The 27,617-nt window shown below is 47.2% G+C and overlaps 1 protein-coding gene across 9 annotated transcripts in view; it reads right to left on the reverse strand.

The window, feature by feature from the left end:
- Nucleotides 1–27,617, reverse strand: part of TMCC1 (transmembrane and coiled-coil domain family 1) — a 185,936-nt gene that overhangs the window by 43,741 nt on the left and 114,578 nt on the right. Inside the window, exon 3 of one of the 9 annotated variants that reach the window (XM_053298248.1) lies at nucleotides 5,431–5,520. The exons of the other annotated variants lie outside the window; for them this stretch is intronic. The gene's annotated coding sequence lies outside the window, so the exon portion shown is untranslated. The remainder of the gene's footprint in view (nucleotides 1–5,430; nucleotides 5,521–27,617) is intronic. 9 annotated transcript variants of the gene reach the window in all.

Here is a 27,617-nt window from a genome sequence, read left to right on the forward strand (position 1 = left end):
GGACAAACTTTCTATTTTTAAAAAATATAGTTTGATTTTTATTAATTTAGGAAATAGTACATTATAGGGCCATGCATACAATCATTTGGGGTTAGTTAGGAGGGAGGTGGTTACCTCATGAGGGACAGACAAGCATGAGTGCTGTAAAGTTAAAGGAACCCAAGAAGCAGACAATCAGTGTTCGCGCACTGGCCACATCAGGAATCGGGAGCAGCAAGCCCTGCCCTGACGTGTAAGGTCCCTGCTATCCCATCATGCAGAGCACTACCAGCAAACTGGAAAACCCTTGTGACATCAGTAGTCTTCCCATAAGTAGTCAGGAAGGTCATGTGACCCGTGTTGCCATGGCCAACTGCCCTCAGGCAAAGCCATCACACCTTGGGATGCTGCAGCCCTGCACCACAGCATGCCGATTGGGTCTGCCTGAGACCATTCTTCCATGCACCCCTTGTAGCCAGAAAGGTCGCAAATCTCACTGAATCCTGAGCCACCCTTGCTCATGGGCAGGGTGGAGGCATGGCTGGGGGGGGGGGTGTTGGGGAGCCCTCTCACTGAACAGGCAGCCCACCAGTCCAATCAGTCTCAAACAATGCACCACAGCTGGGTGGGATCAGGCAAATTCATCCCCCCGTGTCCCCTGGGATGAACCTGTCTGCCTATTCCCCATGAAATAATGGCCACCTGCACAGTAACAGGTGAGCACTGTCCCACTTCCCTGGGTAGCACTGCTAGAAACCACCTAGAAACTGGGTAGCCCTGCTAGAAACGCACCATGGCCCCAAAAGGCATCCCGGGGAAATGATACTGGCCCACTCATGTTGGTCTGCTGTATGCATCCACTATGGCCAGCATAATGAATCTTCCTCCCCCCACACTTTTTGTTTTCCTAGCTTCACCCATACCCACACATAATGTGCTAATTTTGAGGAGGCAGCTCAATGTGGGGGTGTTTTTTAAATAAAAAAACTTTTTAACTTTTATTATTAAAACTTTTAATTTCCCACTCCCCTTTTAATCCACACAGAGAATACCCTCTCCCACTGCCCACAGGGTTCCCCCTTTGCCCCCTCTCCTTTCCAACCCTCCCCCCCCATGCTTCATCATAGAACCCACTCCCTTGCTAATCCCCCTGAAGGTTGCTGCACAGTGGTGTGATACTAACACTAGCCAACAGGGAAAACCAGAAAAACTCAGGAATGCTAATAGGAAACAAAAGGACACCCATGCATGCCATTAGGGAACAATTGGGGACCCCCTCACTTGTGAACAGGGTGGAATAGGAGGCCCTGGCTTGCCCACAGGGTACATTAAGTAAACCACACTTGCGATTAGGGAGCAATAGGCTCCACATGTGCCTAGGAGTCATCTCCTCTTGCTCCCTATTTGCAAACAAAAAGAAGAAGAATCCCCCACTGCTCCACATTAGCAGACAGATTCCCTATTGTTGGTTACTGGCAAGCAACATTTTCCAACTTGCAAGTGTAGATTTTCTATTGCTCCCTAATGACCAGTATTGTCTTCCTATGGCACCCTATTGGCAAGCAGGTTTCCCTCTGGCCATTGTCGGTAGTAACTGGCATGGTAGCACCAACCTGTGGAGATTCAACATATAGACCCAGTTCAGCTTCAGCTGTGATGGTGGTGGGGATGCCAAGGAAGGCGAGCACCTTCCAGATGCAGCTACACCAGTGACAAGGAAGCATGGCCATCTATCCTGCTACCCCCAGCTACCCACTGACCCCATGTGCCAACCCCACCCCCACGGTGTGCCCCAAGTCATTTTGGCTGTCAAGCAGCTCCAGCTAGTGCCCCCCCCCACACACACACTCAGCAACTGATTTTGCCCATGGAGCAAACACTAAGCTGCCCGAGCATGTAGGATAAGCATTTTATTCAGAATAATGGGCAGGCAGTAGTCACCTCAAGTGGTGCAGCGGGAAAAATGCTTGACTAAAAAGGTTGCTGGTTCGAATCCGCGCTGGTACTATATCGGGCAGCAGCGATATAGGAAGATGCTGAAAAGCATCATCTCATACCGTGTGGGAGGAGGCAATGGTAAACCCCTCCTGAATTCTACCAAAATAAAACCACACGGCTCGGTGGGTGTCAGGGTTCGAAACTGACTTGACAGCACACACTTTACTTTAGTAGTCAGAAAGCTGCCTGGGCGGAAGATGCTGCTGCAAGTTACAAAACTTTTGTAATATGTTCTGCGTGGGGCTGCTTTTGTATGTAGCCCGGAAACTCCAGTTGGTTCAGAAAGTGGCAGCCAGGCTGGTCTCTGGGTCGTCTTGGAGAGACCACATTGCTCCTCTGCTGATGGAGCTTCACTGGCTGCCAATAGGTTTCCGGGGAAAATACAAAGTGCTAGTTATAACTTATAAAGCCCTAAACGGCTTAGGTCCTAGATATTTAAGAGAGCGTCTTCCTCACTACGAGCCCCACCGCCCATTGAGGTCATCTGAGGAGGTCCGTCTCCAGTTACCACCAACTCGTTTGGTGGCTACACAGAAACGGGCCTTCTCGGTCACTGCCCCAAGATTGTGGAATGCGCTCCCTGCTGAGATACAATCCTCCCCATCTCTGGCAATTCTAAAAAGACACCTAATAACCCATCTTTTCACCCAAGCTTTCTCAGCTTTTTAAAACTGTCTGTTTTTAATTTTATGGCTGTTTTTAAATTGTTGCATTGTTTTAACTTTTATATGTGTTTTAACTGTTTTTATGTTAACCGCCCAGAGACGAAAGTTTAGGCAGTACAGAAGTTTAATAAACAAAATAACAATAAGTAAATAAATAAGTTGCACACACTCCTACATTGGGGCTGCAGGAATGTGGTTTCACACATAGAGGCAATATACCCCCATCACAGGCTTTGCATGTGGTTGGAACGGTAGTGTATTCCCATCCTCCACAGCACCTATGAGGCCCACTGGCTGCCCCTCCCCACCAGCCACTTCAGGAGACGGTGGAAGGCCATAGTGGCCCAACAGCAGAACCTCACCCCAGACTCACATATATTGTGGAGGATGCAGCTGGCAACTATCATGTCAGCAACCAGTTCAGCCTCCACATTCAGAAGGGCCTGGAGGGCATGCCAGCGAGCTTTTAACCTACTGATGGCTCATTCCATGGCATCCTTTGCAGCTGTGGCAGTATTTGATGAGCCATGAATACTGCCTATATGCCTGGTCATCCAGGAGAGCAGGCTCACTGGCACATCGGCCAGCAGGACCTGGTGGGTCCTGACACACCCGCATACACATCAATGAACCAAGCTGTATTGTGGACCATCCACAGGCACATGCTGGTGAAGTGCTTTCAAAGGATATACTTGTCCCTGTGGCCCAGAGATACCACACATTCAACATGAGAATCATCCAGCCTACCATGCACACACCAGGGAAGCCTGGTGCACATCCCACTGTGGTGGCATCTCCAATGTTCACCGTGTCTTCAAGCAGGATCTCATTTAGTGCGAGGATGACCTGACCACATGCAGGGTGGACTCCCCAATGGCTCAGGCCAAGGTGGCTCTTGTCCCTAGCCTGCTTGTAAAGTGCCACGGCGAGGTGCTTCTCCACAGTGATGGCCTGCCACATGACTGTGACTCACCACCCCAGCATGGGAAGGTGTCAGTACTGGCTACACACCCATATAATGACATCCGCATCTGTGGTGGGCCCCAGGCTGTATGTTCACTGGCTGGGTGACCCCTCCCACTGGCTGAGCTGATGTCTCCACAGTCCCTTGGGATGGATTTGGTCCTATCCGGAGGACTGGAGCCATGAGGTTCCTCCACCCACAAAGGCCAGAATCTCATTAGGAGGGGGGTGGGGATGTTAACAGGCTTACTCACTGTGTGTACTTCAGTTCACCCCCCAGGCCAGAAATGTAGCCATTTTCTTAGCCTGTCTGGAAAATAAATTTTAGTCTGATGCATTCCTAAGATTGCATATTGTTCCAATTAGGCTTTCCCAGTGTCCTCAGTTCATTATATGACTGTAACAGAAATGATATGTCACTCTGATGGCATCTGAGCACATGCTGAAAGTCAGACTAGACTAGTCAGCATGCACAAAAGGAACAAAAGGTGATGTAATGCAGGTTTCCTTCCACCCCTGTAACAAGCCTCAGCAGACAAGGTAATTCAATGATATTTCACTTCCACTTAACAGTTTTGGGTTATGCCAGAGAGAAATCTCCCCACTCCCATTTCTATTCCAATCACCCTGCTAACTGGGCAGAGAGGCACCTTTTTAATGTGGTGATTCTCTTTATTTAGCAGGGAGAGAGTAACTGGCCCTATCCACCCCCAGCACAGTACTTCCAGTGACTGTTGCTGGTGTCTGTCTTATGTTTCCTTCTAGATTGTGAGCCCTTTGGGAACAGGGAGCCATTTTATTTATTTATTTATTTATTTATTTATATTTATATATCTCTGTAAAACTGCTTTGGAAACTTTTGTTGAAAAGCAGTATATAAATATTTTGTTGTTGTAGTAGTTACTTGTAATTACTTGTAGCCAAGTACCCTTTTAAGGGCACTTTGTTTAAGTGAATCACCCAAGTAATAATATTTGGGATGTAGCCTGATTGATATTAAAATCCTAAAATCATGTCTTATATGGAACAAGTACTCAAAATATTTTATTCTCCACCACTCATGCCCTCCAGCTATGTGTTGGCTCTAAAAGCCTTCCTTCAAATGAACACCTTTCTCTTGCACTTCCCTTGCATCCCATCCTCTTTCTGCCTCATGCTGGAGCCATCTTTGGCAAGAACCCCATATAGCTACCTGTAATCGATGAAAAAATGGCTTTTTTGGTTTCTTCCTCTAAAAACCCTTCACCCCAAATCTCTATCCCCCTTCCGCAGCACTGCTATATGGTGAATGTGTCTTAGAGGCAACTTAAGCCATTACCAGGGTCTGCAAAACCCTTTATGGGAAGACTTTTCAGCTCATTTACTAGGTGCTAATCTTTGCCTTAATCACTCTATTTTCTCATTCTGTATCTCGATTACCCCTCAATAAAGCAACTCTTTGTTTTCAAACCATATGTCTATATTATTTTGTCTCCTTTCAGTACATCCATACAAAGATCAACTTTCCCTAGTACTTTAAGGTTAACACAGCTGTATACTAGTTTGCATCTATTTGAAGCTAATTGCTCCCACTCTCAGCAAAACAGTCTCCAAGGCTGGCAAGTCACCACACTTCAAAGCAAACCTGGTAACAGAATGGCCTGAGAGCCTGTTATGCATATCAACCTCCCTTGAGGAAAAGCAGCCTCTTGCAGCACTGCATGGTGATATGATTGTGTCCATTCTGTGTCATCTCCTGGAAGATCCAGTCGAACATCATGTGCTTTCAGTACTTCCCACAGAGTGCTGTTTAGACATTGTCCACACTCACGAGGTTTACCAGTACCTCTGTCTCCTCATCTGTTTATGATTTTGCCCTGGTCCTTTTGGTGGTGATGGCCATAGCGCCCACGGTTTCCTTAGGACTTTGGCAAGCCTAGAAATGTGAAGGGCAGGGGATGAAAACAATTTAGAGGGGAAAACAGTTCAATTTCCCCCCCAAAAGACTTTATTTTATTTTTAAATGGAATGATGAAATATTTTCTTTTGGAATTATGAATCAAATTTTTAAATGGTGTTCAAATATATGCATATAAGGAAAGGTGTTCTGGTTTGTACTCTCCCAAGCTTCTTGCTTGCTTCAGATTCTTCCATCTTCTGCAGTATGTGAAAGAAATTGGTTTATGCTTGGCAGTATATCAGATCAAGAAATAAATGAACATGTGAAAAGGTAGAGAGGTTTGTCTCAATCCAGGCAATTCAGTTTTCATTAGTCATTAAGATGATTAAAAAAGCAGCAGAAACTGCTGATAGTGACAGCTAAGAAAACTAGACTGATTAGACAAAGTTTCATGATGAACATGCTCACCTCAATCTTCAACATTAATGTTTTGTCTGCTTCCAGCCAGCCATGTGCTCTTCTGGAAGACCAGCAGCATGCCAAGTGCCCTGAAGGGGCTCATCACACTTCCTGGCATGTTGCACCTGACAGCCATGCAGGAGCTCCCCTTGGTGAGGACTAGTGACTTGTGGAGCCTCTGTTGGCCCTTTAAGTGACCAGCACCACTGAGATCAGTTGTTGCCAGTCAGTTCCCTGCTGGGGATGCTCCCGCCTTGGAAGCGTTACAATTGTTTTGCAGGGCAGCACAACTCTTCCTGGACTCTGGCCACGGGACTCTGTACTGCCTAGGCAGAAGAGAACATAAGAACATATCTAAAGGATCAGGTGCAAGGCCTATCTAGTCCAGCATTCCTTTTCCCACAGTGGCTCACCAGATGCCTCTGGGAAGCCCACAGGCAAGACATGAGGGCATGCCTCCTCTCTTGCTCTGCTGCAACTGGTATTGAGAGGCATTGTACCTCTTAGGCTAGAGGTGGCCCATGGACACCAGACTAGTAGCCAAGGATAAGCCTGTCCTCCATGAATTTGTCCAAGCGCTTTCAAAGTCACGCAGGCTGTCACCACATCTTGTTGAGAAGTACTTCCTTTTGATGGTCCTACATTTCCTGACCTTCAGTTTCACGGGATGACCCTTGGTTCTAGTGTTGTGAGAGAGGGAGAAAAACTTGTCCACTCTCTCCACTCCATGCATAGTTTTATACACACCTTGATCATGTTTCCCCATGGTTGCCTCTTTTTCAAACTAAAAAGCCTCAGATGCTGTAGCCTAGCCTCATAAGGAAGATGCTCCAGGCTCCTGATCATCTCCATTGCCCTCTTCTGCACCTTTTCCAGTTCTATAATGTCCTTCTTAAGATATGGTGACCATCCAAGTGACAGATTTGGATACCAAAGGTCACATGAGTGGTAAGTCTGGGCTTAGGGAGTCCTCTGCCTCTCTAACTTGGGTTAAGATCAAGTCTCTAATTTAGGTTTAGTTGACTTAATTAAAAAAAATGTAATTGACACCTTAGGAACATAGGAAACTGCCATATACTGAGTCAGACTATTGGTCTATCTAGCTCAGTATTGTCTTCACAGACTGGCAGCGGCTTCTCCAAGGTTGCAGGCAGGAATCTCTCTCAGTCCTATCTTGGAGAAGCCAGGGAGGGAACTTGAAACCTTCTGCTCTTCCCAGAGTGGCTGAGGAGAATATCTTACAGAGCTCACAGATCAAGTCTCCCATTCATATGCAACCAGGTCAGACCCTGCTTAGCTATGGGGACAAGTCATGCTTGCTACCACAAGACCAGCTCTCCTCTCCTGCTTCTTTAGTCATTACTTGTGTACTACATTAGGAATGGTAAGTAATAAATGAAACACAAAATCTATATTTTTGTTTCTGCTGGGTATGCCTTCGAATGTGCGTCCCGGCACCCAGCCTGATTGGCTGGAGCACCTAGGAGAATTGGCTGGTGGCGGGTCTGACCCAGCCGTGGAGGCGGCACTTGGCCCGGCAGCCTGGGCCTGTCCCTGCCCGGAGACTGGGGCAGAAGGTGGGGGTGGGGGAAGAGGTAGCCGGTCCTGAAGAGGCCAGCCGCAGAGGCTGGCAAGCGGTGGCAGGGGGATGCGGAGGTGGCACTTGGTGTGGGGGGTCCGGCCTCAAAGGCAGCTCTCGGCCCAGCGGTGGGGGCTCTCGGCCAGGAGGCAGCGGGACCGGCCACCGAGGCCAGGCGCCTGCGGGATGCTGGGGTGGGAGGGAACCGGGAGGTGGAACTTCCCTGTTTGCCACCCGGGAGGAGGAGCGGCAGCGGGGCCTTTTTTGGCCACCCCATAAGAAGAGTAAAATGGGGAGCAGGGAAGGGGGCGGGCAAGAGAGCATGGGGGGCGGGGGTGGGCAAGAGAGCGTGGGGCAGGAGGGAGGACAAGAGAGAGTGGGGCAGGAGGGAGATGGGAAGGGCAGGAGAGAGGAGCAGGGGGGAGGGAGGGCAGGCAAGAGAGAGTAGGGTGGGGGAAGGGGGGAAGGGCAGGAGAAACTGGGACAGGGGGGTAAGAGAGGGGCAGGAGAGGAGGGAGGGCAAGAGAGTGGGGGCAGGGCGGAGGGAGGGCAAGAGAGAGTGGGGCGGGAGCGAAAGAGAGAGTGGGGCTTCAGGGAGAACAAGAGAGAGTGGGGTGGGAGGGAGACGGGAAGGGCAGGAGAGAGGAGCAGGGGGAGGGAGGGCAAGAGAGTGGGGCAGGGGGAGGTGGGAAGGGCAAGAGGAGCAAGGGAGAGAGGAGCAGGGGGAGGGGAGGGGGGCAGGAGAAACTGGGATGGGGGTAAGAGAGGGGCAGGAGGGGAAGGCGGGCAAGAGAGAGTGGGGCGGGCGGGAGGGAGGGCAAGAGGGGCAAGAGAGTGGGGTGGAAGGGAAGGAAGGGGAGGGAGAGTGGGGCAGGAGGGGGGGAACAGCTGGCCCCAAAGAGCACACAGATGCTCTGTGCGGTTTGGCTAGTAGTACTTATATTTTATTAAACTAAATTTTTAAATGTTGCGTAAATGTTTCACATCTTTAATTGCTGCAATGTCCTGAGTTGCCTAGGCTATCCTTAAAACTCTTGAATTGTTTTAATGTTTCTTTCTACTCCACCTCCTTTCCTATACTGTCTCCTTGTCTTAACTCCTCTGCAGGGGTGTAGCAAGGTTTTGTAAATTGTGCATGATACGAGTCATTTAATGGTACTAGAGAAAGACATGTTGTTCTGGTAGCTCCAAGTCTTAACACTCACATCAATTTTGGAGGATGAATACAACTGAAGGAAGCCTGGGCGGGTGCACAGCTGGGGGAGTCAGTCATGTGAATTGCCTCTGGGCCCCCCCCCAAGGCTGGGCCCCCCCCAAAGGCAGGGGGCCCCAGACAACCATCTCCCCTTTCCCTATTATAGTTACACCCTTGCTCCTCTACCTTGGCCCAGCCCCATCACAAACAATCATTCTGCCATCTGCCTGCATTTTTGCACAGGTGATCTTAGTCTGCTTAGAAACAGAAACCAAAAGCCCAGCAATTTCCAGAAGAAGGAGCTGGTAGCTACTTGGCAGTGCCAGGAAGGCTAGAATCATTTTCAGGGGAGGAACTGAAATGAACGCCCACATGCAATTGAATTACCTACCAATGTGTGTGGGAGGACCATTATTCTTTAAGCAACTGTAAGTGTAGCATGTTTGTGATGAGGTTTAGTTTTAAACCAGTTATTTTTAAAATGAGCAAATTCGTATTTTATTTACCAAAAAATAAAATAAATGCAAGTTGGATTTATATCCACTCTAGATATTTGTTAACTGCATTAATTCTACCTTCTCCTCACACTGAAGTCACTTACTTCCCCCACCCTCCTCAAATTCATATAAATACCTGAAATAATCCTGTAAGACACCAATTTTATTATGCAGTGCCATAATCCTAAACTGTTTCTATTTCAGGTCTGACTTTAAAAACTAAAACACATCCAGAACAGAAAGTATTAACCCAGATAAACCTGCTTTTTGCCCTGAGGGTAGGTCAGAACAGAACTCTTCCACACCCTAAAAAGTAAGAGTGAAGGGCCTCAAACGAATTCACAAAAGTGTGATTTGACTATCAGATGTTTGGGAAAAACGGTAAATTCTGTTGCCATCATTAAGTTCCCCTCAGGGGATGAAGCCGCTCTGGGAAGAGCAGAAGGTTTCAAGTTCCCTCCCTGGCTTCTCCAAGATAGGGCTGAGAGAGATTCCTGCCTGCAGCCTTGGAGAAGCCGCTGCCAGTCTGTGAAGACAATACTGAGCTAGATAGACCAATGGTCTGACTCAGTATATGGCAGTTTCCTATGTTCCTAAGTTATCTAAGAGTAATATATACAGATAATGACTGAATCCCAGCAAGAACCAATTGTATCAATCAGCATAAGGGCAGTTATTAACCAAAACTTTAAGAGATACAGCATATGTACAGAAACCCTGCTTTTTGGAAATGCAATGCATGCAAGTAACTAGATAGTGTAGTGACAAAGTGTGACCCAGCAAGTCCCCAGTTTTTCATCTTAGCCACAAACTCAGAAGGTGGCCTTAGGAAAAGTCAAAGTTCTCTTAGACCCCATCTCACTCCTGTAATAAAAAGGGATACTGTCCTGCCTTACAGGGCTGAAAGATTATTTGGGTAATGAATGTAAAGTGCTCTGAATATAAAATACACAAATGCCAATTATTATTGCAACAATCACCCTTTGGCTTATGTTCATTCAGGAGTCTTTCCCACAGCTTGAGCCTCATCACTGGAAAAACCAGTTTTACCAGCATTTGATCTGTAGATTAAGGCAGCTGGGCAACCATCACATTTCTTCCCACTTAGAACAGTCACCTCTGCTGCTCCGGTGGCCAGGAGTGTTACAAGAACTTATTGGTTAGTACCTAGAAACACTTTCTACCTCTTCATGCCATGCCCATAATACTTTTACTTAGCTGCCTAGCAAGGGCATGGCTTCAGGAAAATAAGAGCAAACAGGCTTTGCCATTAATGATGAGAGCACTGTTGCTCAACATACATGATCATCTGCACACAGCCTAAAACCGTATATAGCCAAACATACTTCTGGGAGCCATTATCCTGCGGTAGTGGTTGGGGGTGCAGGAAGCTACTTTCAGTGTTATTGCTTCCCAGCCTTTTTGTAGGAACAGGCAAGCATTTAGGAGACTATATAATCCACATTAAAAATAAATTATTTGAAAAGTGAAGGGTAATTATGAGAACTTATCATAAAAAGCCCAACTACAGTTAGGGCTATATATACTCTGCCTTAACTGCCCCCCCACCCGCTGCTCCCAGTTCACCAACATTCTGTGTCAGAAAAAGCTGGATTCTATCCTGAAAATTATGCAAATAAATTGAGTGTTCTAATCATGGGACAAGCAGCAACACACAGGGCACTGAAATGACAGCTCCCAACCACTGGGTGCCAATTATCTCAGTCACAGGGACAGTCTTTCCCCCAGTACAGCATTTGTCTCATGGCAGCAGGCTATGAAGCACATTAGCATGCAGGGTGGGACATTACAACACCCACGGGTGGATGCAACACTAGGATGCAACACCTAGTCCATGCTTTTGCAACACTGAGGACAGATTGCTGTTTTGTGCTACAGGTGGGACTGCCCTGAAAGAGGACCTAAAGTGCCACCCAGTACAAATGCCACAGCTTGCCTCCTAGTTCATATGGGGAGGCGAGAACATATTCCGTTTTTGCAGGCTCAGTTAAAGTCTCTGGGACTCAGTCTTTTTAAAATTTATTTAACTAATACATTTGTATACCTCCCAAAACACAAGTCTCTGGGCGGTTTAGAACTAACCAATAAAAACAACAAATAAAAAGGTTAAAACATTACAACAATTTAGAATTCAAAACGTTAAAACTATTAAAAACATAATTAAAGCCTTAAAGCCCTTCACAACCTGGTACCAATATGTCTTATTCTTATTAATGATATACCACTTCGTAACAAAATGACCCCCAAAAGCAGTTTAAACAGATATATTGGAGACTATCTATCTATCTGTACGTACACACGTACACACACACACTTGCATACTAGTAGAGATCTTCTACCCAGATTAATTAATTAACTGAGGCAAAAAGTTTCAAAAGCCAGGAGCAGGGTTTTGATTGCAATTATTCAGGGACTCGAGGACAGGGCTGCACAACTTTAGCCTTTCAACTGCTGTTGGGACTACAGCCTCCATCATCCTCAGCCACAGTGACCAATAGTCAGGGATGATGAGGGTTGTAGTCCAACAACAGCTGGAGGGCTGACTTTGTGCAGCCCTGGGACAATGAGCCCTGAGCCCCTCCCCATAGTCTTCCACAAAGACTGCAAGGTTTACCTTCTTCTCCTCCCCCCGCCCCCCACTCAAGGTGGCATTGGGAGGATGATTTAGAGCTGTTCTAAGTTAATTTTCTTGGTTCCTGGATTTTATGTTTTATTGTGTTTTTTGATGCAGAATGCCTTGAGCTTTGGAAAGATGGTATATAAATAAACCAATCTACCAACCATGAGGAGAGGAAGTTTACCTCATTAAATTTGCAATACATGATTCCAATAGAACATTAATAACCCTACGGATACATTTGCAGGAGAGAAACATTAGTGTATCTCAATTCCTATGCAAGATTCCTTAGTTATGGCTTGTAATCATATTTTGCTCCTGTTGTTCTGTCTGGTCACGTTACACTATTAACTCCTCGTTTCCCAAAGCAAAAACAATAAATAAATGAGTACATCTGTGCCAACATTTCTTCGTGTAGAAAACTGGTAGGAACACCACAGGAGATCAATCCCACTTCTCTTCTGAGGGAATGCTTTTGGAGAAAGTCACATTTGGAACTGGCCAAGATGGATAAAAATATATATATTTTTAAAGTGTAAATAAAATACTAAATTTCAATTTCTTCTGTTACAAATAACATGGTCAAAAGTAGGGCTTATCACAAACATGCTAAACAACACTTGCAGTCTCCTAAAAATGAATGAATGACTATCACACCCACTAAGATACCTACTATAAGGGGAATTCAAGTTACCTTGTTGCCTGAGGCAAAGAAATAATATGATGCTGTCCCCTTCTGTGGGTGGGTGCTTAGCCTTCTCAGGCCATGTTGCCAAGTCATCAGCAGCAACATGTGAGACGTCTCAGACAATGCCACCAAACCAGGCAATTGGAGCAGGGGTGTTCCTAGTTCAAATAAGGTGGGGGCAGGGGCGGATTAAGCCTTTTGCTGCCCATAGGCAGCCAAGGATTTTCCGCCCCCACCACAGCGAGGAGGGTAGAGGTGGTGGTGAGGATGAAGCCCCCCCCCCCATTTTTAAACTTCTAAATGCTGCCGCAGTGGCCATAGGGAGCGGGGGTCGAAAAGCAAGTCCATCCCCACCTTCTACATTAAAATGCCCCTGGGCAGAATGGGGCGGTTGCTGCAGCAGGGACTAGGAGAGTTGTGGTGGCGGCGAGGAAGTTCCCCATTTTACCTTAAAGCAGCTTCTGCTGCTGAGTGGAGGAACCAACAGTTAACAAGAGCAGTGAGGGAGAGCTCCTTCCAGCTCCCCTGCTCCCTCTCAAATGAGTGCACGCCTGGAAGCAGTCCATTTTTGGACAGGCTGCTTCGGAAGCGGGGCTTGCACTCATCTGAGAGGGAGGAGGGGAGCTGGAAGGAGCTCTCCCTCACTGCTCTTGTTAACTGTTGGTTCCTCCACTCAGCAGCAGAAGCTGCTTTAAGGTAAAATGGGGAACTTCTTCCCTGCCACCACAACTTTCCCAGTCCCCTCTGCAGCCAACCACCCCATACTGCCCAGCGGCATTTCAATGTAGAAGTGGGGACGGACCTGGCTCTCATTCCCCGCTTCCTGCAGTGACATTTAGAAGAAAAAAAGCGGGTGTGGGCTTCATCCTCGTCACCCCTACTCTGCTTGCTGCAGCAGTGGGACGGCAGGAGGCTTAATCTGCTGCTGCCGCCGCCAGCAACAGTCTTAAAAGTTAAAAACAACAACACTTCCCCGTCCAAAGATCTGCCGCTCTTCCAGGATTTGACGCCATAGGCAAATGCCTCCATTGCCTCTGCGGTAATCTGCCTACGGGTGGGGGAGAAGAAGAAGAAGAGGTATGTCTCAGCAGGGCAAAGAGAATAAAAAGTGTGCCCCAATGAACTGAGGAAGGGTGGCAGCAGTAGATGGAGGAATGGTATCTTTGCTGGCAAGGGCCTGGCACTTGCTGCCGCCTATGCTCCTTCCTGCACTGCCTCATCCTGCCTCATGGAAGGGCTGCTCCTGTCTACCAAACATCCATCCATTTCATTTCATCTCATGAAAATGGCTCTGGTCTGCCTAGCAGTGACCAGCAACTACCTGCTCTTACTTTTGGAAATTTCTTGACTGTTTCTGTTTCTAAGCATACTAAAGTAACGTGTGCACACAGACTGGATAGCAGGGTGGGCTTTTTGCAGAGGGGCTGGCCCAAGGTAGAAGAGTTACAATAGAGAGACATGATAAGAAAAGAGGTGAAACAGAAAAACAGTGGAAAGGGGAAGCATTATTCAACATGTAGCTTCTTATTTTGCTTACACTTTGCCACAAACAAATTGTGATAGCTTCTGGACATAAGAGACAGGCTATCTGGGAATATTTTGAAGAAATGCTTTCCCTAGGTAAAAAAGAAAAATGTGTCAAGTGTAAGCAGTGCAACAAGAAGATTCAGGGCAGTCTGAAACAGGTAAATAGATAAAGGAATCCATTACATTTTTTAAAAAATCAGGTATCTATATAATTAATTCTCTTAGCCGGCATGCGTGTCCTGAATTTGGCAGCGGAACTCTCACAACACATTGCGAGAGTTCCGGCCTTGGGCGAGAGTTGAGGGGAAAGAAAAAATGGCGGCAGTGGCGGGCCGCAAAACGGCCATAGGAGGTGGCCTCAGCTGGCCACTGGGAGGAGGCGGCGGCAGTGGGATGGCCTGGCCTGGCAAGGCCAGGCCGTCCCAAGTATGGAAGACATGGTGGCGGCAGCCTGACCTGGCGGGAGGAGGCGGCGGTGGGTGGCCAGGCCAGGCCGTCCCAGGTATGGAAGAGGCGGTAGCAGCCAACCTGGTGGGAGGTGGCAGGACGGCCTGGCCTGGCCAGGCAGTGCCAGATATGGAAGAGGTGGCAGCGGCCCAACCTGGTGGGAGGCAGAGGGCCAGCCTGGCCAGGCCATCTCAGGAATGGAAGAGGCAGCGGCGGCTGGAAGGTAATGGGCAGCGGGGCGCAGCCCCAGCACCCGTTGGAAGCTGAGGTGGGAAGGAAATGGGTGGCAGGACTTTCCAGTTCACCACCCGAAAGGAGGAATGGCAGCAGTGGGGCCCTTTTCGGCCTGCCGCTGCCCCGGTAAGGAGGACCTGGCTGTGGCAGCAGGAGGAAAGGGGAGGGGGCAAGAGAGAGTGGAACAGGAGGGAGGGGGGCAAGAGAGAGTGGGGCAGGAGGAGGAAGGGCAGCAGGCCCCAAAGAGCGCGCAGATGCTCTGTGCAGGTTGTCTAGTTATGTACTATTCCCTAAATTAGTAAACATCAAAGTTCTTTTAAAAAATTACACCAAGTATACCCTCATAGATGTTGCAAATGCTCTGCTGAATTGTAAGTTTACATGTTTAGGGATCAGATTTGCACCACATTAACAAAAATATGTGAAGAAGTATCAGTAGGAAACTTGATTTAAATCAATGATTTAAACTGAAATTACCTTGGTGATTTAAATCACCTTGATTTAAATCAATCCACCCTAGTATCGGACCAATGGGGAAGAAACAATTGAAGATGATCTTAGTTGCAATACTCAAATGCTTGCCCAAAGAAGGTCTCACACTGCTTACAGAAAACACTCAGACTCTGCTGGACATATGAATAATTGCTGAAAAAGCCGCTTGCCAACATCTTCTTCAACAGTCTGCTATCTTAACTGACTGAAAAAGATTGTAGCAGACAGGAGTTGCTAATGCATGTAGATTTTGCTGGGAAAGATCTATGAGAATTCATGCTAGTCCTTGATCATAGATATTTCCTGGAAAATAGACAATACCCTTTTCATTTTAGTGAGACTTTCTTTTGGGTGTGTATTCTTTCATGGAAAATTATACTGAAGCACGCCTAGATTGAAAATCCCAGGGATGTTATAATCAGAATCCATGAGTCCATGCTATGAAAAGGTGAACACCTGTAGCATGCAAAGTGCTTTCAAATTAAAATCAGAACTGGTTAGAATAATTTGAAGTCTTTGGCAAGTGTGCTGAGGCTACTGAAATAAGCAATGCTTACATTAAACAGTTCATTTCTATCTATACTGTATAAAATAGTTTGCTTTAATTCTAAATAAGTTCACACAATAAGGTTATTAGCCCCAAACAAAACATCTAGGATAACATTTCTGGCAATTCAATTTTTAGTACTGCAAGTGACAATAGTACTATTTGTTGAAGGATACAACTTTGAGCAGAGGTTTTTTTTTTTTTGGTGCCACAGTGTTGAATTAAACAAGTATTTTAAAACAGAAGCAGTCAGACACATGGTTGCAAGGAGGATTCATCCCATGACTGAAACACACAATGCAAAATTCTACAAAAGACTCTGAGCAAATCAAAGCAGTTGCTGTGTAATAATCTAGGTTGCTCTAAACTGATTCATCATGTGATTCATCATGTGATTCATCATGACTGATCACAATCCAGCCTCAAAGGCCATAGCACACTGGGAACCTACTGTCAAAACAGGCTGCACATGAACTGTATTTCTTGTGCAAGTCTTATTAACATACTTCTGAACTGCTAAATCTGCTGCTTGGAAGCGATTAGTGCTGCTTCTGCCACCTCTTAACAAAATGGAAATTGGGCCAAGAGCCCTAGGACTGGTTCCTCCGTCAGCTCAGTGCTGAAAAGCACGTGTTCCAAGTCAACATCATGCTGCTTTAATGTTTACAAGGCACCTAATGACTCTCATGGGCTCCTTAGGAGGGATTTAAATACTGGGCATTAACAGGAAGCTTGTATTTTATCTTGACAAATACAGATACTGATTAGAGAATAAGAGGTGAAAAGTACACTAGGAAGTGAACCTAGTTTCCCTGTGACAACAGTAGTTATCTGATAGCACTTTGGTTAGAAATGCAATAAATTACATATTTACATAGAATGAAACTGGTGAAGAGCTTCATGCTTGTGGTGAAAACTTATTTCAGCTGATGTTATACTGCAAGGAATGGATTGATCCCTCCCTACCTTCACTTCAGTTGAAACAATGAATATGCATCTCCACCACATTTAAGAATTTCCTGCTGTGATTAGAATAATTGCAAGTCAACCCACACAGTTAACGATATTTACACATGAACAATGACTATGTGCATATCAATAAGGGAACATCGCATGTCAAACTAGCACGTGCATGAACACAAGATGTGACACATGTTTTCTGAGTGCTTTAATATGGAAGGTTTAATTGACACCTCCACAAAACATTTGGGTACTCTTTTCCTGTAGTCGAATGACTTTGTGATATATTGTGGGTTTTTTGGTTGGGTTTTTTGTTTTTTGTTTTTCTGTGAAAAGAGCCAAGAAACCAAAGAAATGAAGCACAAGAAACATCACAGCTCAACAACTGATGAAGGCTCAAAATCTAAAGTCAGTCAAAGAATTACAGGGGGCTCAATAAGTAGTTGGTCACTTTCATATCACCAGGAACCAACGTAGGTACTAGATTCAGCATTCTCTTATGCCTCTTTTCTCCCCATTAGTCTTTATCACACAAGTGTGCTTGAACCTCTGGACTGATTCGCAATGGAATGCAAAGGCTATTGTCCTTGTGCATTATAAGATTGCTGAAGCCCTAATCCATATACTCCGAGTTATATTTTCTCAGCTATCTTGTGGCCACTTGCCTCTATTTATTTATTTAAAAAACCAACACATTTTGACTTGTTATCCTTAGAGTTACGTGCCAGGTGTGGTCAAACACTACAACACCTGGAAGGTACAGCACCACCACCTAAAGGGCACAATGTGTAAATACATGTGTTCATAGAAACTGAAGGATCACCACTGATGAGTGATTCAATTGCACAGTATATAACAAACAGAGATTGTTGGACTATAAGTACAATCAAATCCTCTGCATCAGTATACAGAATATGGAATCTCAATTTACAAAGGTTATTACAAATGGTAATAATATATGGTAACAATAATACACACAGGCACCAATTATACTTATTTATTATATTTGTATACCAAATGTATGTCTCTGGGCAATTTAAAAGTTGCGCCTTCGAGTTGGTGCTGACTCCTGGTGACCACAGAGCCATGTGTTTAGAACAACATAAAACAAATTACAGTATTTACCCAAATCCACAATGAGTTTTTTTCCAAGTTCTGTGTGTTTAAAAAGTGGGGGTTCACCTTAAATGTGCATTTCAGGAATGCCCGCTGGGGCAGCCAGCTGTGATCAAGCCAACAGGAGCTGTGGGAGTTGCTCTGAGAAGCAGTGGCTGCAGCCCCTTAGAACCAGCGATCCTCCTTGCCATACCCCTGAGTCCTGGAGAATGTGCATGCATGCATGCTTGCCTGGAAGCCTGTTCTTCCTGTCTGAGCATGCGTTCTTCTCAGTTGCTGTTAGCTGCCTCAGAGGGAGAAACATTGGACTTACCGTGAAGCGTTCTTTTTTACAGCTGTGGAGGTCATCCTCCAAACAGTCTGGGTTGTGAACTGAGCATGTTCCAAGACAGGACCAATAAGAGAACTGAAGGCGTGGCTAGAGTGTAGGAGGTGACCCAGCTCCAGTTCCGGGACTGACGTGCTTCCATAGAAAAGGAAAGGATTAGTTTTAATACAGAGTAGGCAGATAGAGACATAAAAGTACAAAAAGCCTACAAAGCTAAAATGCCTCAGACGTTGCCTCCACCCAAGTAGAATACACCACCCTGGACACAAACGAACCAACGTATAAGAAGGGAAACGAGCATTCTAGGGCGGGCCGGATGACCTCCTCAGCTGTGAAAAAGAACCATTCATGGTAAGTCCAATGTTTCTTTTTTCACAGCCAGAGGAGGTCATCCTCCAAATAGTATGGGACATATGCAAGCTAATAATGGAAGACGGGTGAGATCAAAAAGGATGCAAGTCAGACCACTTGTTGGAGGACAGTGCGGTCTAAGGCCGCCTGAAAAGAATGAAGGAAGAGATCTTATAGTGTTTGATTAAAGATGTGATAGACAACCAGGTGGCTGCCTTACAGATCTCAAGCAAGGGTGCACTAGCTGTGAGGGCAGTGGAGGTGGCCACACTTTGGGTTGAGTGCGCAGTAATACCTGAAGGCAGTGGAAGATTGAGGGACTCATAAGCTACGGAAATACAAGCCTTTATCCATGATGAGATTGTGGCTTTGGAAACTTTAGCTCCCAGGGAAGACTGCTGGAAGGAGAAGAGTGACTCTGAACACCTAAACAGCCTAGTTCTATGTAAGTAGATGTGGAGGGCATGCCTCATGTCCAGCGAGTGCCACAATTTTTCTCTGGGATGGATCAGGGAGGAGAAGAAGTTGGGAAGGGCAATATCTTGGAACCAGTGAAAGGTAGAATTGATCTTAGGGAGGAAGGTAGGGTCTATCTTCAAGATGACTGCATCAGATTGGAACACTCCTTCTGTGCAGACAGGGCTCCCAGTTCCAACACTCTGCGAGCAGAAGTTACAGCCACCAAGAAGAGGACCTTGAGAGAGAGAGAGATGCCTGACAGAGGCTCGAAGGGGGCTTTCATAAGGGCATCGAGGACTTTGTTAAGGTTCCAGCTAGGGAATCTATGGGTAGGAGATGGAGCCAAATTGGATGCTCCTTTTCGGAATCTCCGAAAATGAGGATGCAAAATCGAAGAGAGGGCCGGGGTCTGGCGCTTCAGGGTGCTGGGCTGGGGACCCATGTCAAGACCAGAATGGAGAAAGGAAAAGACCTTTGGAATGCCAGCCAACAAAGAAGCGACTTGTTTCCTGCGCGCCCACCTAGAAAAAGCTGCCCACGAGGTTTGGTAAATGCGGTTTGTAGAAGGTCTTCTAGAGGCCAAGATAGTTGCCAGGACTGAAGGGGAATAGCCCTTCTGGGCTAATAATGAGTGCTCAATTTCCAGGCGACTAGTTGGAGTCACTGCAGCTCTGGATGCAGGAGGGAACCTTGAGCGAGAAGGTCCCGCCAGGAGGGCAGGTACCATGGCTGGGCGACCAACAGTTGAGGAAGATCGGAGAACCACAGCCTACAAGGCCAGAATGGTGCTATTAGGATGAGTTCTGCTCTTTCAGTGCGTAGTTTTCTAACGAGTCCGCTGATCACTGCGGTGAGGGGGGGAAGGCATACAGGAGGCCCAGTGGCAATGGCGAGGTCATGGCATCTGTCGCTTCTACGCGAGGTGAGAGGAAGCAAGAGAAGAACCTGGGGAGGAGATGATTGAGTGGAGAAGCAAAGAGGTCCACCATTGGCTTACCGAATCGATGCACCACCTGGAGAAAAGCTTCCTGATCAAGTTATCATTCTGCCTTGTCTATCGTATGGCGACCAAGCCAATCGGCCTGGGAATTTGACGTGCCCTAGAGATGTTCCACCACTACGGATGTGAGATACTGCTCTACCCATAGGAAGATTTTGTCGGTCTCTGCCATGAGGGCTTGGGGCCGTGTATCCCCCTGGCAGTTGATATGTGACTTGGTGGTCACACTGTCCGTGCGGACTAGGACGTCGGCCTGGTGGATCATTGGGAGAAAATGGAGAAGAGCCAAACGAATGGCCCAGAGCTCCAGCCAGTTGATGTTGTTCTTTGTTTCCTGAGATGTCCAAATGCCCTGTGCATACTGGCCATTGCGGTAAGCCCCCCCAGTACAATAGGCTGGTGTCTGTGGTTATTAGCACCCGATCCGAAGCCATGAGAGGCCTTCCCAAGGGTTGCTGCCCGCTTGACGAGGTCATATGAGGGGGCTCTGCTCTGGGTGCCAACAATGAAGGAATCTTGGTTGTTGTGCATGCGGGGCAGGGCCTTCTCTGTTGCTGCCCCCAGACTTTGGAATGCTCTCCCGGTGGCTATTCGCTCCTCGGTCTCCATCACGGCTTTTAGAAAGCATGTGAAGACTTGGCTTTTTACTCAGGCTTTTATGTGATTGTCTCCATTGCTGCTGCTTTGTATATTGTATGGTTATTTTTATGTATGTATTTTTAAAAAATTTCAATTGATCTGTTTTTATATTTTAGCATAATATTTTTAATTGTGTAATTTTTATAGTTCTATTTTAATTTTTTCTATGTGAACCTCCTTGTGATTGTTTTTAAATGAAAGGCGGTATATTTTAACAATAAATAAATAAATACATAAATAAATAAATGTGGGGAAGACCTTTCAACATGGCAGGTGACAACCACCACCGGAGGGACTGGTGGACCTTTGACAGCAAGCAGACCTCCCTGTGGTCACAGGCCATAATGTCCTCCTGAAAGGGGATGAAGAGCCACTGAAGAGGCCGGGAAAGCCAGCATGCTCATGGAGTGCACTCGAGGCACACGATCATTGTTCCAAGCAATTAGGCAAGCGTCATCAAGTCCGCCAATGTTGCCTTAAGAAGAGGACCGATGGAGTCCAATTTCTGCTGATGTTCTGGTGGCAGAGCCAGACAGGTGCTGAGTGTCGAAGACTGCCCCAGATGCTGGATAATCTGCGTCGGCACCAGGTTTCTCTTTTGGCAATTCACGAGAAATCCGTGGGAGGCAAGGACTGAAAGGGTGTGCTGCACCAAATTCTGGGCTAGGGTGAATGAGGATGCTCAGACAAACAGGTCATCCAGGTACGTGTATATGTGGAACCTGCTCATCTGGAGGTTGGCGACCAGTGCCACCATTATCTTGGTGAATACCCTCAGGGCCAAGGACAGACCGAAGATGAAGGCCCTGTATTGATAGTGGTGGCCGTCGTAGCAAAACCTTAGGACTGATGATGAGCGGGAAGGATTGGTAGATGGATGTAGGCTTCGGATAGCTGATAGAGGCCAGGAAAGTGGCAGGATTGGTTCTTTGATTGACCAGAGAGATTCCATGCAGAACTTCCGCTTGCAGATGAATTGATTGAGTGACCGTAGGTTCAGAACCGCTCTCCAAGATCCATCCTTTTTTGGAATGAGAAAAAAAAGCAAATAGATGCCGTGCCAAAAGTCAGTCGATGGCACTGATTCAATGGCATGGATCCAAAGGAGATGTTGAATGGCAAGACACATTTGTCGATGTTTGTCTGGCCAAGTGGATCTGGGAGAGATGGTGACTTGGTCTGGAGGCAATGCCTGGAGTCCAAGGTGTAACCGTGGGAAACCGTGGAAAGGACCCAACAGTCCTGAGTCGTGGCTTCCCACTATGGGTAAAAGGCAAGTAGCTGTCCACCTACAGGGGGGTAGTCATTACTTTCTAGAGGGGAGGAAAGATGCCAGAGGAAAGGATCGGGAAGAACATCCTCTAGCTCAGGCATCCCCAAACTGCGGCCCTCCAGATGTTGCTGAACTACAACTCCCAGCATCTCTAGATACAATTTTTTGTGGCTAGGTATGCTGGAAGTTGTAGTTCAGCAACATATGGAGGGCTGCAGTTTGGGGATGCCTGCTCTAGCTGATCGTGAAGAACATCCTCCTCGCTGTTGCCACTGGTTGCACCAGGTAGGTCAATATGAGAAGCCTCGGTAGTCTTTGGGTGGGGTGAGGGTAGGTCTTTGGGACCCTCTGAAGGGCCGAAAGGACTGAGTATGGGTTCGAAAAAGGCAGATGGAAATCTCTACGGTTGGAAGGCAAGGCTTTTTTCTTATCCTTGGTCTCAATAAGAATCGGGTCCAACACTTGCCGAAGAGTCGGGCACCTGTAAAAGGGGTAGCCGAAAGGTTAAGCCTAAACCGGGAATCTACATTCCAATGCTTTAACCATAGGGAACGGCGGACTGCAACCCCCGAGGCCATGGCAGGAGGGGCTTGCTGGATACAGTCCAGGTTAGAGTCTGCCATCAGGGCTGTGGCTTTGGCCAACTTGTTTAACCCCTGGCACACTCTGGTGAGTTTGGGAGGGACTATAGCAGCCAGTTCCTTAACCTAAAGCATGGATGCCCTGGCAAAAATGGAATTAGTGGTGGCTGCTTTGATGACTGTGGCAGAAGCCGCATGGTTCTTACAGAGAAGCATATCAGCTTTGCAATCCTCTGGAGATTTGAGCTGCTCATCCCCTTCCTTAACTACCACCAAGGCGGTCACCAATTGAGCCACTGGAGGGTCCACCGCGGGCACTGCCAAGAGGGAGGCGACCTCCGATGGTAGGTCGTAGTGCTTCTTAGGAATTGGCCACAGGGCCTTGAATGAGGTGGAAGATGCCCATTCTGCTAGCATAACCTTGAACAAGGGAGGAAAAGGAACAGCAGCAACTGGAACAGAGCAGGAGGAAAAAACATTATGATCAAGAGAAGGCATGGTCTGCGCTGTATCAATAGGAGTAACATCATTTATAGCACACCTAGCCTTAGACAACATAACCTCAAAATCTGAGGAAGAGAAGAGGTGGTAGGAAGATGGCAGTCGGTGAACAGTATTCTCAGAGAGTTCTCTATCCTCCTTGCCTGAGAGGGAGGCAGCCTCATCATTTTTGCTCAATCCTTCCTCATGGTCTGAGAGGGTTGAGATGCCGCTCTATTTGTGGGCATACATCAGTGGGGACCACCCTTGTAGGAGGGAGGACCCTGGATGGGATGACAGTCAAGGCTGGGCCAGAGACAGTCTCCTGTGAATTGGGAGTGGGGGCCCAGATGGGATAGAGGGCAGGCGCTGAGGAGCAGGGCGCTTAGGAGAAGGTGCTCCTTGGGAAGAGGAGGAGGGAGAAGGGAACCTGTATCTCTTTCTCCTCCTGAGCATCCTCAGACGGGGTTGAAATAAGCCATTTTTGTTAGCTGGCATAGGATGCCTTCTGGGACTGGAGTCCGGAGAAGAGGACTGGGAATGATGGCAATTAGCCCTGGGTGCCAGCGGGGCCCGAGTTGGTATATTGGCCTTAAATAAATCAGCAAGTTGTCAAAAGAAAATTTCACCCAGCCAATTAGCCATGTTGGGTGGAATGTGGGGGGGAGTGCCTGGGACTGGTGCAGTACTCACGTCCCTTGGGCACACAGGAGGCAAAGAAGGTCCTGGTGGCAAACTCGGCTGCCAGGGCTGTGTAGGTTGAGGAAGAGCTGGCCGTGGAAAGGAAGGGTGCTCCGGTGGAAGCATAGCCGGGTCTGAAGGCTGAGAGGGCGGCGAGGGTGGCAGAGGCACCCTCGCCAGGAACGTGGGTAGGGGCTCTGCAAGATCCAACTCCATCTCCCATACCAGAGACTGGGGAGGAGGGTGGCTGTGCGGCGTGGCCAGCAAAGGGATCACCTCCTCAGGCAAGCCGAGAGGAGGGATAGGAGATGGCGGGGGGAGCCTAGTGCCCTGGGCCAGTGGCCGCTCAGCATCCTCTGTTCCCGTGTCTGGGAGGCGTGCTGCGCAGACTGCCTGAATGAGCAGCCACTCACTCAAGCGGACCGCAAAAAGCAGACGCCGAGCGTGCCTTCATGGAAGGAGCGGCTCTGCTCTCTGTCCCTTTTAGATGTTTTTCTTTCTTCCTTGCCTTCTTACGGTCTTTTTTTGAAGGCTTGCAGCTGGAGGCGGGAACAGCTAGCCGAGTTTGGGCAAAGCGTTCCGCGAGGGGGGGAGGGGGGTTCATCTCCCCAATTGCAGCAGAGACCACGGGGGTTGGTCTGCCCCAATGGTCAGAAAGGGGCCCCTCTGATAGGGAACCCTCCAAGGGCATGCCAGCATGTGCATGCTCCATGGCCAAATGGCCGAGGAAAACGAAAATAAAGTGGAGAAAAAGCCCAGACAGCCTAATTCAACAAAAAAGGGGGAAATCTGGCACAAGATTTTGGCAGAAAAAAGATTGACTTCTTACCCAACCTAACACAATGCTGAAAAGTGAGAAAAAGAGAGGGGTAAAGGCAAGCCAGCAAGCTCGAAGAGCAAAAAGTTGCAGGAGCAACAGAACTGACCTGTTCATGGAGTGAAGACAGGACTAGAACTGGGGCTGGGTTGCCTCCTTCCCACACCCTAGGCTAGCCATGCCTTCAGTTCTCTTACTGGTCCTGTCTTGGAGCATGCTCAGTTCACAACTCAGACTATTTGGAGGATTTGCAGCAGAGGAGGAAACTGGGAGAGGCTCATAGGCACATTTGCTTAAGAGTAAGTATTGCACTCAGTGGGGGCTTACTCTTGTGTGAACAAAAGAAGAGCTCAAGTTGCTGTGTGGAGGGACTTGTATTTAAAGGGTCAGATAAAAACTAAGAAGCTGTCAAATCAAAAACATTGATTTCCACAGAGAAAAAGTTAAACATATCTTTAACATTACAGTCACAGACACTTCACTGAAAGCAAGTTCCAAGTGGGATTTACTTCTGAGTAAGCAGCTACACAGCTTGGAGAAAAACTTACACCAAGCTCTGCAGGCCATGCATTCAAAAGTAAACCCCACTTGGGCTCTCACCCTGTCCCATGCTTTCAGTGAACTCTGCAGCTGCTTACTCAGAAGTAAACCTCAACAACAAGTGGCCCTTCCTCTCCTTCTCAGCCTTCTCCCCCCTCCCCCCGCTCTTCTTGCTTTGGCTGACCTCAACAGTCTGGGGCCTGAAAGGGGACAGACAGCAGGGCGGGGGGATGCATGCCATGAGCAGACTGGGACATTGTTGCTGGCTGTGCACCATGGGCAAGAAGAAGGGCTTGGCTGGGCAAGATGAGTCTAGAGGTGAGAAAACGGTCTTGAAAATGCTGCGGGAGGAGTGGGAGCAATCTGAATTCGCATGAGGTGTGCCACGTGCGTTCGCTCACACACACACACAAAACAGAAAAACAGCAGTGGGTTGAGGCACTTCTACATTCTTCCCTTGCACTCCAACATGAGAGCAGCCATTACCTGGGAATCTGGGGTTGCAACTCCAAGTCAGGTACCGATTATCCATAGCGGAAACTCTTGTACAGTCAAGGAGCATGGTGGACCTTTTCAAAGTAAGATGACTTCATTTTATTTTGTCTAGAGGAGGACAATTAGATTTGATCTCTCCTCCCCACGTTTCATTTTCTTCTCTGCATAATTCCTGTCCCTGTCCCCTAGTACCTGGAAGGTATATGGTGAAAACTGTCTATAGAATGCCTCTCAAAGGTGATTTATCCACTGAATCTATAGTAGTTCTTTCTTTCTTTTTTTAAGGACAATATATGATTTTCTTTTTTTAGGTGGGGGAGGGCCACCTTAAATTCAGGGTCCTCTTCCTTTTGGAGAAATACAGGTATAACCTTTTTTTTAGCAGAGTTGTCTTAAATTCTGGACCATGTTCAAAGGCAGCCCCATCAGTGTTCCCAATAAGGCATGAGCACGTGTGCTCGCTCAAGCTTTTTGATGCCCGCTCAGTTAGTTTTAGATCCTGCTCAGGTTGAATCAGGAAGGCCTCACTCTGAAGTGCTCTCACACTGCCTTGATACTGCCACCCAGAACAAAACTCATTCCGCGCACAGATGAAAAAAATTAGAGAGAACACTGAGACCCACACAGAGCACACTGAAGGAGTCTGGAGGTAACCAGCATATGTATTACTATATTGAAGTTGTTTATCTCAAGAATCAGATGCCGCTGGCGTATCAGCTGAAGCAGATAGAAAGCACTTCTGGACAATGCCTCAATCTGAGACACCAGAGAGAAGTTTGGATCCAGGAGCACTCCCAGATTGTATACCCGTTCCTTCTGGAGGATTGTAACCCCCTCCAGAACCGGCAGATCAAAACAGTTCCTGAGTTCCAACCCTGGACAATAAGCACCTCCATCTTATTTGGATTCAGTTTATTATCCCAAGAAGATGTTTAGAGAGATTATTTATTTAACATATTTCTATACTGCCCAAAACTCATGTCTCTGGGCGGTTTACAACAAGCAAACCAACAAAAAGTTTATTTTAACATTAGTTAAAATAACACAAAACAAAACAGTAGTTAAAACAAAATTTAACTTTACTAAAAGTTAAAACATCACAACAATTTAAGTTTTAAAACAACATTTTAAAACAATGTTAAAACAATATGTAATTAAAAGCCTGGGTGAATAGGTGCATCTTTAAAGACTTTTAAAAAGCTGTCAGACTTTAAAAAATTATGTCTTTTCCTGATGACTCCGACATTGAGAAATGCACACTGGTGACACCCTGCACCAAGTCTCTTGAAGATCTCTCCAGTGCTTTCATGTGGATGTTAAAAAGCATTGGAGACAATGTGCAGTCCTGGCGGGGGGGGGGGGATATGAAAGTTCACATTTTGAAGAACAGTCTCCAAGTGACACCATCTGGAATCTGCCTGAAAGGTAGCCACAGAATCCAACTACAAAGTAGTGCCTTCCACTCCCAATCCCTCAGACAGTCCAGGAGAATAATATGAGGCTGTTCTCACAATCAGCCAAGACCAGGTTAAGGGAGCAAAGCCCGGGCTTGGTTGCCTGTGAGAACCACCAGGATCCATGCAGATCCCAGAAGCGCCATGGCGGCAAACCCGCCTGCAGAGCCTGCCAGTTAGCTGAGGTTAAGGGTGTGAGTGTGCCCTTAACTCTGGCTAAGTGCTCGTGTGTGAGTGCTGGCTGATCTCAGTTGGTGCTGGCACAAGAGCAGGCTGGGGGATCCCCCACAATGCACTTTGCACTTGCAAGGTGCACTGTGGGGTCTCTGCAGCTCAGGGCTACTTGTGCTCCCAACAGAACTCAGTGGTCTGAGCGGAAGGTGAGCTGAAAGCAGCCTTCCCTCTGCACCCTCCCTACCTGCTCTCAGAACTGTCCCTGTGGTTGATAGTAGAGAAAATTGCTGAGAGATCCAAAAGACCAACACAGTCACACTCCCTCTGTCAAATCCCCATTGGAGATAATCCATCAGACTGACTAAGGCAGTCTCCAACCCATACCCCGCACGAAAGCCAGTTTGAAATGAGTCTAGATAATCAGTTTCCTCCAAGACTGTCTGGAGCTGGGAAGCCACTACCCTCTCAATTACCTTGTCCAA

The sequence above is a fragment of the Hemicordylus capensis genome, chromosome 2, assembly GCF_027244095.1.
Source record: "Hemicordylus capensis ecotype Gifberg chromosome 2, rHemCap1.1.pri, whole genome shotgun sequence".
NCBI classification, from domain to species: Eukaryota; Metazoa; Chordata; class Lepidosauria; order Squamata; family Cordylidae; genus Hemicordylus; species Hemicordylus capensis.